Below are 12,661 nucleotides of genomic sequence, written 5' to 3'. Positions count from 1 at the left end.
GCTCCGGCACCGCTGCCTCCGGCAGCCCCTGCCCCTCGACTCCCGGCTGTGCCAGCAGCTCTGCAACGCGCACGGCTCAGACACGGCTCCTGGGCCAACTGCCGCCCCGGCTCCCATGGTGCCCACTCCAGCCCCACAGCAGCTCCCATGGCTCCTGCTCCAGCCCCACAGCAGCTCCCATGGCTCCTCCTCCACCCCCAAAGCACCAGCTCCTGCAGCACCCACTCCAGCCCTGCACCAGCTCCCGCGGCTCCTGCTCCCGCCCCACGGCACCAGCTCCCGCGGCCCCGGCTCCAGCGCCGGCCGCCGCAGCTCCCGACTCCTCCCTCGCGGAAGGGCCGCGCACGCAGCAGGATCCCAGCGCCGTGGCCGGTGCCGGCCCCACGTACCGGGGGGCAGTGGGGGCGGCGAGGGCGGCGCGCAGCCCCAGCCCCAGGAGCGCGGCCGCGGAGCCGCGAGGCCGCGCTCGGGGCGCCCGCGCATGGGGCAGGTCCCGCCGCCCCCCGCGGGTCCTGCGGCCCGGCCGGGATGGCGAGCGGCACCGCCGGGCCCGGCAAACAGAGCGCAAACCGAGCGCCGGGAAGGCTCCGTCCGTCCTCCTGCCGGGGCCGGTGCTGGGCTCCAGCGCGGAGGGAGGGCAGGGAGGGCGGAACGGGGCGGGGGCCGCAGGCTCTGGCTCACGCTCCGCTTGCTGCAACCTTTGCTACTGCCCAGGAGCACGAGGCGGAAAGCAAAGAGAAGGGCGAGGACCCGTATTCCCAAGCGCACGCCGGTGCGGAGGAGGAGCCGCGGCCCTGGCTCCTTCCTCGGGGCGCCCAGGACCGCGCCGGYCTTTTCCGCAGAGCGGGGCTGCGCTGCCGGGCGCCTCTGCTTCCCCACCACAGACACGCACCCAAGCTCCGTGCCCCACAGCCCGCCCCATGGACCCATGGCCAGGCATGCAGCCCCGAGCAGAGGGCTGGAGGCAGCAGTGCTCCCTGCCACGCTGCCTGGAAAAGAGGGGCTAAACGGCTTTTCTTTTTTGTTTTATTTCTGTTTGAGGAAGGTGCAGCTGTGGAGCGACCATCTCCATGCGAGGAGGAACAACTTCCCTGTGAGGGTGACAGAGCCCTGGCACAGGCTGCCCAGKGAGGCTGTGGAGTCTCCTTCTCTGGAGATCTTCCAAAGCCACCTGGATGCCGCCCTGTGCCCCGTGCTCTGGGTGTCCCTGCTGGAGCAGGGGGTTGGACTGGATGATCCCTAGAGGTCCCTTCCAACCTCAACCGTTCTGTGAGCCTGTGATTACACTGGGTGGAAGCGAGCGAGCTCCTCCCAAGCTTTAATAAAAGCAGACGCTGCTTTCTGGACTCACCCATTTGCTCAGTGTTTCAGCGACAAAAAAAGTAATATTAATGAGCAATGATAATGAATGCTAAGTGAGAGCAGGCAAGAAAATATAGGTCCTTTAAAGGCTGACTGGACTAGATTTCCCCTCACCACCACCTTATCAATATATTTCTATTTAATTCAGTTTCCTAGTAGATTGTTCACACTTCTTTATGTAATGCCGTGGGAAACCTTACCAAAAAAGCAAGCAGTGGCAGCAGTCATTTGGAAAGCAGCTACTGAGGGAGCATGAGAGGGAGGTCAAGCAGTGCCTCACCTCAGGGATCCTGCCACGTGGTAACTGCCCCTCTGCAGCTACGTGAACAGCTGCCTACACGGAGGGGAGGTCACCAGGAGCTAACGGGACCTCGGGCCGCCCGTGCCGAGGCGCGACCTCGCAGGGCACGAGGAGACCGTAACCATTACCTTTATGGCCCAACCTGCTGCCGGCTGGAACCAGGCTGTGCGGAGCCGGCGGGGGCAGCTGCACCACGTCACAGCGTGTCCAACCCCCCGGGGCACCTGGTACCTTAAACACCAGCAGGAAGGTCCACGTGGGCCGGGCCGCAGCAGGCAAATTCACCCAGTAGCTGGGTGAATTTGAACAGAGGCTCTTTAAAAACCTCTGTAAAAGGTTCTTTTAAAAACAACCTCTGTAAAAAAAGAACTGCCTCACTTAGTGAAACCAGACATTCACCCTTCTCATCAATATCCATCTTCTATGCAAACCTTTAAAAATGCTTAGGGAAGAGTGTGAACAGCAGGATGCAAATACAGCCAGCTGTCTCTTCCCCAACTAGTCCCCTTTACAGAAACCAAGGATTTCTTTAGCTAGAGAAACAGCCACAGATTTGTCCRGTCAATTTTGTCCTTCACACGCTCCTATAAGGACCTCCACAATGTCACTACCACTAGTGYTGCTTTCTTGTGCTTTAAAGCAGAAGAAAGTCCTTTCCTCTGCTTTAAAGACGATGCATTTCACTGAGTACCCGGGGTAAGCTTGTTTTAAAGGTGACTGAATGGTCATTCCTTGCTCTCCTTTTGCATGCACTTCATGGCATCTTCCCTGGATTCCTTCATTTTTTCAGGCCAACACCAGCATTCCTTAGACTCTTTCCCATCTCTCCAATTCCACTGGATGTCCTCCAGTGTACTTCTTCCTCTCCCAATACATCCTTTCCAAGATGGAGGAAGGAAAACTGCATACAGAGTTCAAGATGTGGAAGAACCATGACTTTGTATGCTGTAACGATGGTTTCCTTCAAATTGTAAGATATTATTCATCTTTTTCCATACCCTGAGTTTTTCATTGCTGTTTTAAGATACTGCAGGCCCAGTCACTAGGACAAGATTTATTAAAAGAAATAAAGCAGCGAGGCTACTACAGTGCAGCCAACCAGAGCTAAGGAGGGAAAACCCGGCTTGCAAATCTGGAGTGAAACAAGTTCAAGGGAGACAGCACCCACCTCCAGCAGCCTCACGCCAAGAAAGCGGACCCCGAACCAGGCCAACGCCTGGGTCGCTACGTCCCCTGTCAGCGAGGGACCAASCACCACCACAGCGATGCTGCAGGGGCAACAAGCACCCGAGAGCGACACGCAGACCTCAGGAACGTGGGAGTCCTGCACCCAGCACGACCGTGTCCTTAGTCACGGACACCTTCCTTACTGACGAACAGCAATTCCCAAAGCTATTCCCAAAACCCAGCCACGTGGTTCTGAAACACCTACCGCTTGGGCGATTTCCCACTATTTTCATTAGTTGCGATTCTGCCCTATTTCCAAGTAAGTTTTTTAAAGTAATGAAAAAATTCACCTGAGAATATAGGCTCCCAACAAAAACACAACCAGTCCACAGAACTGGTATAACAAAAGGCTGCGACTCCTGCTCTAAATGAAGATTGTATTTTAACATATTTGTAAATAAGAACTTGGCCACTGATATTCCTTTCTACGTGGAAAACTGCAAACACTTGCAAGAAACTTAAGTGCCCTTCCTAAGCAGTCACCTCCCCTCTCCTTCTCTCTCACACACACACACACACACATACACACACACACACATTTTAGCAGCTCTGGTTTAAGCTGAAAGGGCTCCGAGCAATGCTGCGTATTTTTAACAGTTCATTACCACCTGAATGTGCTGCACCAAAGTGTGAATCAATGTTTTTCCATACCACTAAAATCAAAGGCACCACAATTTCTTTTGCCATCATCCCCTTGGAGTCCCTTTGCGCTTCCCATCCACGCGCAGGGTTGGAGGAGGGACAAAAGGTGCCCTTGGGGCAGCGTGGGGCGTTTGGGGCACTGGGACACGCAGCGGTGCCTGCACACTGCACGAGGCAGACAGGGATCAATCCCTAAGGAAGAGGTGGTCGTGATGCTTATCACCGTTTACATGCATTAACCTGCATGCAGGCCCATACAGAAGGCTCTCCYGCGCCCGTTGTGGTGGTGGAGCCTGCACAACGTTCCCTGCTAGTGGGCAATGCCGATGGGCTGCGAGCTTCGCCTCCAGCTCCTACAAAATCCATTCCCAGAAAAGGAGATGGGCCTTTTTCTAGGAGCTCTCTCCCCTCTTTTCCCAGGTTTCCCAGGTTTCTTTTTCCTGTGTGTGTACTTTGGTTCATGGGGAAGAAGAAGGAGAGGACACAAGGAGGTGAAGTCATCTTGCAGGCTGATCGGGGTAGTASGCTTCTGTCAAAGCAATTGATACAGGCGGAAAACACGGAGCCTCTGAGACCACCAACCCCTTTTCCAGGCGAGGGGAGCAGCAGACTGTGGAGCTCAGCACAAGCCAGGAGCAAGTGCTCTGAGTTTGGCGGGGTGGGATCAGCCTCGGGGAGCTCTGCCGGCGGCAGGGCCCGTTCCACGCTCCGGGTCTGAGGCCGGCGGCTCGCGCTCGCCCCTCTCCCGCGCTGGGACACCACGGACGTGGCGGCGCGGGAGCCGGGATGCGCTCGGCTCCAAGGGAYGGGCTGGCCCCACAAACACCCTCTGCTCTGGGCGCGGGTGCTTGTTCTGAAACACACGGTGCTTGTTCCGGAACAGCTGCTTACGTTCCATGGAATCATTYTGCATGTCCCTAGGGAATGCGATGTGGATAAATGTAATTACCCTGAACGCTCCTCAAATCAGAGAGAGATTCATGCTTAAAGATGGGAAAGGAAAACAGCTATGGGAAAGCAATCCTATTTCTGCCCATCACATTTTGGGGAACAGTTCACACAATTCCTAAGGCAAGGCCAAACCACAATGGGACCGCTTCCTTAAGGACAGGTTTTGCACACACAGATGGGCAATCCTCCTTTCACAAGGCTGAGCTACACTTCAGGCTGAACTGATTTAACAGCTCATCAGCTCTGAAAAACAACAACCGAGAGGTTTGTTCTCCCTCCCCTGCTCCTCCTATAGGGAACTAGCAGGTGTGAACTGCAGTACTGAGCCATGCAGACGCTGCTCCTGGAGAAGGTGTAAGGAACACTGGCAAACTAGTTCATTCTGGGCAAAACTTTTAAGTGCCCAGGTCAAATTTCCCATGKGCAATTTAGGACCCTGAAGCAACTGCATGTCTTCTGAAGGTTTTGCACTTAAGCATTATGAAATTTCACTTTGCATTTTTTGCAAATTTTTTATTTCATGTGCAATTCTGCCACACTACAATACTGGAACACATCTGCCAATATACTTCCAATATATCAACATACATSTCAAAGCGTTTGTGAGCACAAGCAACAGGCCGTGCCAAAAGCAAAAAAACAACAGCAGGGACTGCTCAGACGCCAGAGCTGCAGCACAAGCTCCGCAGGCCTCTGAMCCCGGCCTAAGGCTGCAAGCCTGGGAACGGAGCACAGGTCCTTGCTGCAGACGTAGCCTTGCTTCACTTACAAATCACTTCGGCATCTTGTAAACTACACGTTTGTTCTTCCCAAAATTTGCTTACTATACAAAATTTGCTGCTATACAAACAAAGGACAGAAATAAAAGTGGTTAATGGGTTAGAAACTAAACTAGGGAAAGCAGTTTTCCCTACATACTAAATAGATATATAAAGGAAAACCATGCTGAGAGCTCTTAAATTAAATGATAAGCAGAGCATTTCAAATAACTGTAACAACTACCAGTCCATACTCTGAGCTCAAAGGTAAAACAGCTGATAGGAAACTCAGTTTACGTAGGAAAAAAAGCATTTGTGGGGTGAGCCAACTCACCCATAAGTGGAAACCTGCAAGAAAAGGGGAGCGGCCGGTGTCAAAGCGCTCGATGTGGTGCAAGCTTAAGGGGCGCACTGGAAACAGGCCCCCCAGCTCCCAGCCCGACCTGAACTGCAGTGCCTGCAGCATCAGCGGGACAGCTCCCTGGCTCACCCCGGGGGAAGGCCCTGGCTGTGTAATGCAGGGCAATTACACCAAAATAGGCAGTATTTAAGTTTCGGGGGACTTACAAAGACAAACCACAAAGAAGCCTCTGGCTTTTGTGCTCTGGATGCCTCGAATCTCRCATCATTTAACAAGTGGCAGCAAATTCTTCAGGGCAAACACAAGACTATGGTTTCACAGATTGGATTAACAGCCACTCATGGGGAGAGGGACCTTTTTCTCCCTCCTGCTTCCTTTCGCCCTGGGCTCGGGCTCTCATTTCATTCCGCAGTGAGTCAATTCTCAACTGATTAAAACTGAAAACGAATTCATCTAGAAAAAAGGTGATTTCTGTTCTTTACTGCTCTCACTCAGGCTGTGTTTCCATCAGACGAGCGCCGTGCCGGCTCGGGGGCAGAGGCCGAGCGGGGACAGGAGCCGCACAGCCACGATGCCTCCCTTGCCAGCGGCCCCATGGAGCCAATCCCCACTGCGGAGCACCCACGCCTTGATCCAGCCACTCAGCTGCACAACAAAACCACTGCCCGGGAAAACCAAAATCTCCCGGCACAAGGAGCTAGCCTTCATGTAGCTGGGCTACTTCAAGGAAGAAATTTAGAAAAGTAAAATGTCTTTGACACAGGAAACTGGGGTTTCTACTAAGGATTGTGAGGAACAGCCATAAGGATTCAGATGGCATAAACTGAATAATTTTAGCCCAAAATATGATGGTTGACAGCACAGCAATAAGGAAGAGTAGCAGACATAGGAGAATGCTTACTCCCCATGGGTGGCAAAAACTCCTACCCCAGAGCAAAATACACGGTGCAGGTATCGAGCTTCGAGCTCTGATCACGTCCCAGAAACAGGCTGTACTGCTGGGAACTGCAAGGAGGGAATTACCCTTATCCTTAGGTCGGACACAGAAGCCTTCCTCATTTTCTCTCAAGCGCTTAGCTGGGTCATCAGGTAACTGACCCAGTCTTTGCAGTCAGGAACCAATTCTTATGGAAATTCTACATCCTGTTTTCAGTTACTGGGTTAAATATATATATATGTATCTATATAGACAGGATGCTGTAAGGAAAACTCTCATACTCCCTGTCTTTCTCAGGGCTCTCCTGGTACTCATTCAAGTTTTGAAATAAAACGGAGAAAGAGGAATGAGAAAATACAAAGCCCTTCCTCAAGAAACCTGCTTGGCATGCATTTCCTCCAGCAAACCCCCCAAACTTGGTTTCAGCTTGCCGGCTAAGCTTTGRTTTGTATTTCATGGAAAACACCAGACGGGCTTACAAGACTGAACAGCGCCTAGAATTTGCCTTTTCATACATGCATCTTTTCCCCCTGCAACGCAAACGCCTGGGCAGTGAGAGGCTCAATGCACAGGGCTCCGCACAGCCTCTCCGGGCAGAGGCTGCGCTGCGCTGCAGCAGGCCTGGGCTGGGGCAGAGCCCCCGCAGCGGCTTAACCCGCCCTGTGACAGAGCAGCGGCCCACACAGCCAGGCCTGGAGCRGCCTCCGGAGCCCGGGCAGGGAGGGATCCTGGAGCAGCAGCAGGAGTGCGGCCAGGACAGCCCCTTGCAGTGACCACGCGGCCGGGGCCGGCCTCGATCCGTGGGAAAGAGCCACCTGTGGAGCATGCGGCTACGGACAGAGCTGGACTCTGCGGCACGTGTGGATATGGATAGAGCCGGATTCTGTGGCACGTGTGGGTACGGACAGGGCTGGCWTCAGGCTTCTCATACAAAGGGGGAAGGGGAGAGGGCCAGCGGCCGTTTCAAGAGGTGGGGATGCAGAAAGAGGAAAAAGGCTCAGAGAGGTTTTATGGAGGCTCTGGGTCTCGGAGGGCTATGGTGGGTTGCGGAGAAGTTGCCCATCTGTCGGCCTCTGGTCTGAGAAGCAGCTTCCTCCAGCAAGGCTACCGAGCCAGGTGTCAGGACCTGAATTCATTCATCACCGCTACTGCTGTAAAGCTGCTATCCCTCTATTAAATCAGGATACAATACAAAACATCAAAAAAAAAAAAATTAACCTGCTAATAAATCCAGACTGAGGGAATGTCCAGTTCGGCATCACCGAGGATACACCCMCCTGCTACATTAGGGCTGCACGGGCCGTTTCCACCCGTCTCCTTTGCTCCTTGGGCACAGAGCAGCTTCTCTGCAAAGGCTCTGCCATTTAACTCGCAGGCACAAAACCTCTCCCCTCGTTTACTCATTGATAATGAGGATGCCACAAGTTAAAAATCACGCATGAAGACCAGGAGCAGCCCAAGCACGCAGGCACACGGAGCTGCTTCTGCCTACGGAGGCGACAGCGGCGCCGGGGCCGCAGCACAGACACAATACAGCAGGGAACGGCGCCTGGCAAAGCCGGCAGCAAGAGCACTGCGAAAGAAAAACAAAACCCAAAACATCCTTGGGCTTAATCTTCCGTTATTATTTAAACACAGGCCCACGGAGCTCTGCTCATCATAGTCTATGGATTAATTTCCYGCAGCGCATTTCAAACAAAATGCACAGTGTGGTTTCAGAAGACAAGCAAAAGCCTTGGGGGAAGCAGGGTTGGGCGGCACAGACTCCGCGAGGACAAGCGACAGCAGCAGCCCCCACGGAGCCCCAGGACACCCCGGGACAACCCACGGCGAGCAGGAGTTCAGCGGGAGGGCCCTGCTGTGGATGGAAGCCATGGAATCGGCTCCATGGGGCCCCAGGGGGCTCATCTGCAGGCTCCCGTGTGCCCCGACCTTCCAGCAGCTGCTCGCTGGCCACAGCCCCCCGGAACGGGAGGATGCAAGTGCCTTTCTAGGAATGCATCCTCTGTACCCAGGGAGCATGGAAAGGCAGAGCTGGCAGGAGGTYCAAGGCCTCCCCACATCACAGGGCACCCACTGACCAGCCAGGGTGCCCAGGGCTCCTCAGGCACCTGCCCCCGCTCCCCCTCGCTGCCCGCCCAGAGCCCGCTCCTGCACCCGCCACGGGAGCCGCACAGTGGGGCACCTGCCATGGGATCCGCATGTGTGGGGCACCCCCCATGGGAGCTGCATGTGTGGGGCACCCGCCACGGGAGCTGCACGTGTGGGGCACCCGCCACGGGAGCTGCACGTGTGGGGCACCCGCCACGGGAGCCGCACGTGTGGGGCACCTGCCAGGGCCGACCAACCAGGCAGCTCCGACCGGTCCTTCCACTGCTCCTCTTCCCTTCCCTTCCCTTCCCTTCCCTTCCCTTCCCTTCCCTTCCCGCAGGGGCCGATTTCCAGAGCTGTTAAGTGTCTCTATTAGACATAATGAGCGGTCTAAGTGCTCACTCTCCCAGAAAATTGAGGCCCCGGGTAAACAGAGGGCTCTTGAGAAGCGCCCGAGCCGTGACTTGTTCAGCAGGGAGCAGCCGGCGTGGCGCAAACACCGCCCGGCTTCGGTCACAGACCTTTGCTGCCTCATAACCTGCTCTGAGCAACCATGCACTAGAGCAGACATTTCTGAACATACCTTTTGCTGCTATTCTGCCCCAATGATAGGGCTAAAGCTCACACACACATGCAGGTAAATTAGGATAAATGTATGGATTTTCTTTCTCCCCCCCAAGAAAAAGGACAGCAGTTGTTACGTGGTTATGGAGCAGTTATGGGGTGCCATGCAGCTCCTGCCTGTCTCCAGCCATTCACCTCCTCCTGCAGCTGGGCTGCACAGGCTTGCGTGGAGCTGCAAGGTGAATAAAGTGAGCGAATGTGACAAGAACACTGCCCGCTCCCACACRGCAGCGTCTGCAGAGGGATGGGAAGGACGAGCAGGGCTTCCATGCCGTGCTTCTCCCAGCCCTTTAGCCTGGGAAAAAAAGGAAAAGAAAAAGATGGAGAAAGGGTAATTCACAGTGAGAAGGCCAGAGATGGGTTGCCGAAGGTGAAGGGGATTGCCTGTTCACAGGTCCTTCAAGCATAAGGCCCAAGGCCTCCAGCAAAGGGGGCCGGAGCCAGGCTGCTGCTCTTCAGCACACGGCTCAGACCTGGGGACGCTGCCATGGGGCAGGGCAGATCCCAGAACCCTGCCCAGGACCAGACAGGGACACAACGGGCGCCTGGAAGCGCAATCACTGGGTGCACAAACCAAAAACATCCCGGGAGACCCAGTCCCCGCCTCCCCCRGCTCCAAAGGGCCTGAGGGTGCAAGAACAGGGGGGAGAATAAAATTAAAAAGAACCATGAGTGTTTTAACTCAACTCCTAAAGCTCTCATCCCTGAGCAGGGAGATTCCCAGGAATGTGAATACACCATCTATTTTGCTCTCTTCATAAAACCATGCAAGCCTCACCTCAATGTAAGACCAGGCTCAAACAGCTCAGCCCTCAGCCCTCACTGTGGGTTCTGGGGCACCTCGGAGCGCCCTGCGGTGCTGCCAGGCGCTTCCCACGGATTATGTGCAACGTAGTGCGGATTTCACTAGCCCACATTTTTCATTTAGCTCTACTCTTAAACAGGGATTCATCTGTCAATGCGTGTCCTAAAACAGGATGCCACATGTTGGAAGCTGAAGAAACACTAAGGTATTTTAACTTTAATTTTTTGGCAATTAACTGCTATTATTATTGTTGTTGTTGTTATTTCTGGCACCTGCTGCTCAAGCAGGAGATGWCCTGGAGACACGGACATTTCTTCCACAGTCTGGGAGATTCCAGTAAACGCCCATTAACTCCTCAGCTCAGACTCCAGATGTTATCACCTTAATGCCCATCCACTGGAATTCACCCTCTTTTGTTCTCCATTCCCAAGGAGCTGATCTGACACTGACAGCCCMACTCCTTGCCCACCTTATCCTTTTTAAATGATTTCATACACCAAGCAGTGACGCCTCCCAGACAATCCATATTAACCCATCCTGCTTACTCTCATAAATAAGGCATTATACAAAGCCTTTGTTTTTCTATCAGTGCACATACAGACATCTAAACAATCCCTTTCTCTTTTGCTTTGCTTTTGAGACCTTGATTTTGGAAGATAATTTCTCCTCTCCCTTTTCACTCCTCCTTACACATGCTTCTTACTCCCATTTTTTTTCCCCTGTCTTTAGCCACACTGAAACAAAGTTACAGCAAAATGTCAAAATCTTGGAAAAAATCAGATCCAGCTCTTCTTGCCATTACAATAAAGAGGGTAAATCCACTTTGTACATTTGTGAGTAAATCACTAGGATTACTCACAACAAAATGCCTTTCGCTATGAGCAGGGGTGGTCAAATCAAGCCTTCAGTGATTGGGATTAATCAGCACTAGACAGCAGATGTATTTTTAAATGCATTTTTCCTTTTTTCATGTAATAAGCAGCACCTTAACCAAGTGCTCAACTGAATCTCACAGTGGAATAGCCATATTCAAAAATAGATGGAAGAGAATCTAGAACACACTAACACAGAAGTCTCAATTGCCATCTCAATACGTGCTGAAAATTCCTCTTCAGATTATGCTTGTTTAGAAAATATGCCAAGGATTAAACATCATGCAGAGGAGGCTCCGTATGTGACCCACTTTTTTACTGATTTAAACTCTGGCTGCATTTTCACTGCCTTGCAAGCAACTTTTCACTTTGAACCTGACCTCTCAATCCTGTGCTGATCAGTGCAGAAGGGCCACACCTGGCATTGAAAGCCACCGCACGCCCTGTTTGCAGAAGGCCAAATTTCCATGTTTCAGGGTCTTCACTGGCAAAATACAAATAATTACCGTCATCCTGCTTAGCAACTCCTGACAGGAATCCTGATTTTCCACCCCGGAAGGGTGAGCTCTGCTCTCGAGCAGAGTTGTTGCTCTGCTCTCGAGCAGAGTTGTTGTCTCGAGAAGTTGTTGCCTGTGGTTTGCTGCAGCCGCAGGGCAGAGCTCCTGCAGCTCCACCTCGTGTCCGTGGAAGCATTTTGAAGCCTACAACATTGTGGGGGAAAGAAACAAACCCAAGAACCATCCCTCCAAAGCTCAGGAATCCCAGGTTTTCCAACAGAACTTCCYGGAGAAGGCACATCAGAGGTAAGCAGGCCAACCCTGTCCCAGGAGGGCGCYGAATCCTTGGCGCGGGCTACGGAACCAGGGAGCCGAGCAAGCGCTGCTGGCACCAATGCACCCCGGGAAGGCGAGCGCAGCAGGAAGAGCCGAAGGGGCAGGATTAGGCCAAGCAGCTGGCCAGGAGCCCGGAGACGAGTCAAACCCAGGGACGAGGGTGACTGCCGGGACGCTGGGCAGCACCCGCGCCTCGGGGCTGCCAGGCAGGCCGAAGGGGCAAGGTCCGAGTGCGGACGGAGCCGCAGAGCCAGAGCGTCGTCCCGAGCCGCAGCCCGCGGAAGAGCCAGGGTGCAGCTACCAAGGGAACAGCAGCACCTCCCCAGGAGGGCGCCCCGGAGCCATCCAGCCCTGGCGGGGCCCCAGCAAGGCGACCGGCTCTGCCCGCGCGGGGGCACCGGCCGTGGGGCCGGCGGAGCCCGGGAGGTGCCCGGGAGGTGCGGAGCGGCCCTGCCCGGGCAGCGGGCACGCGGGAGCCGCCGCTCGGCCTCGGCCTCGGCTCACAATGCCGCCCGCCGGCAGCAGCACAGAGCGGTACCCGATCACGGGATCACAGAAACACAGGATGGTTGAGGCTGGAAGAGAGCCCTAGAGGTCATCTAGTCCAACCCCCCTGCTCCAGCAGGGACACCCAGAGCACGGGGCACAGGGGGCATCCAGGCGGGTTTGGAAGATCTCCAGAGGAGGAGACTCCACAACCTCCCTGGGCAGCCTGTGCCAGGGCTCTGKCACCCTCACAGGAAAGAAGTAATTCCTCACATGGAGATGGTCACTCCACAGCTGCACCTTSCTCAAACACAAAGTAAGGAAGCAAAGCCTTTAGCCCCTCTTTTCCATGCAGCGTGGCAAGGAGCACTGTCAGTCCCAGCCCTCACAGATTCACAGATTCACAGAATA

The 12,661-nt window shown here is 54.2% G+C and overlaps 1 protein-coding gene across 3 annotated transcripts in view; it reads right to left on the bottom strand.

Annotated features, from left to right (window-relative positions):
* The window catches only part of NCOA7 (nuclear receptor coactivator 7), a 79,861-nt gene that overhangs the window by 23,699 nt on the left and 43,501 nt on the right, over positions 1 to 12,661 (bottom strand). The window lies entirely within an intron of this gene.

Source organism: Nothoprocta perdicaria, unplaced genomic scaffold (assembly GCF_003342845.1).
Source record: "Nothoprocta perdicaria isolate Ctin4 unplaced genomic scaffold, notPer1 scaffold_123, whole genome shotgun sequence".
NCBI lineage: Eukaryota > Metazoa > Chordata > Aves > Tinamiformes > Tinamidae > Nothoprocta > Nothoprocta perdicaria.
This window is presented reverse-complemented; position numbering and strand designations above follow the sequence as displayed.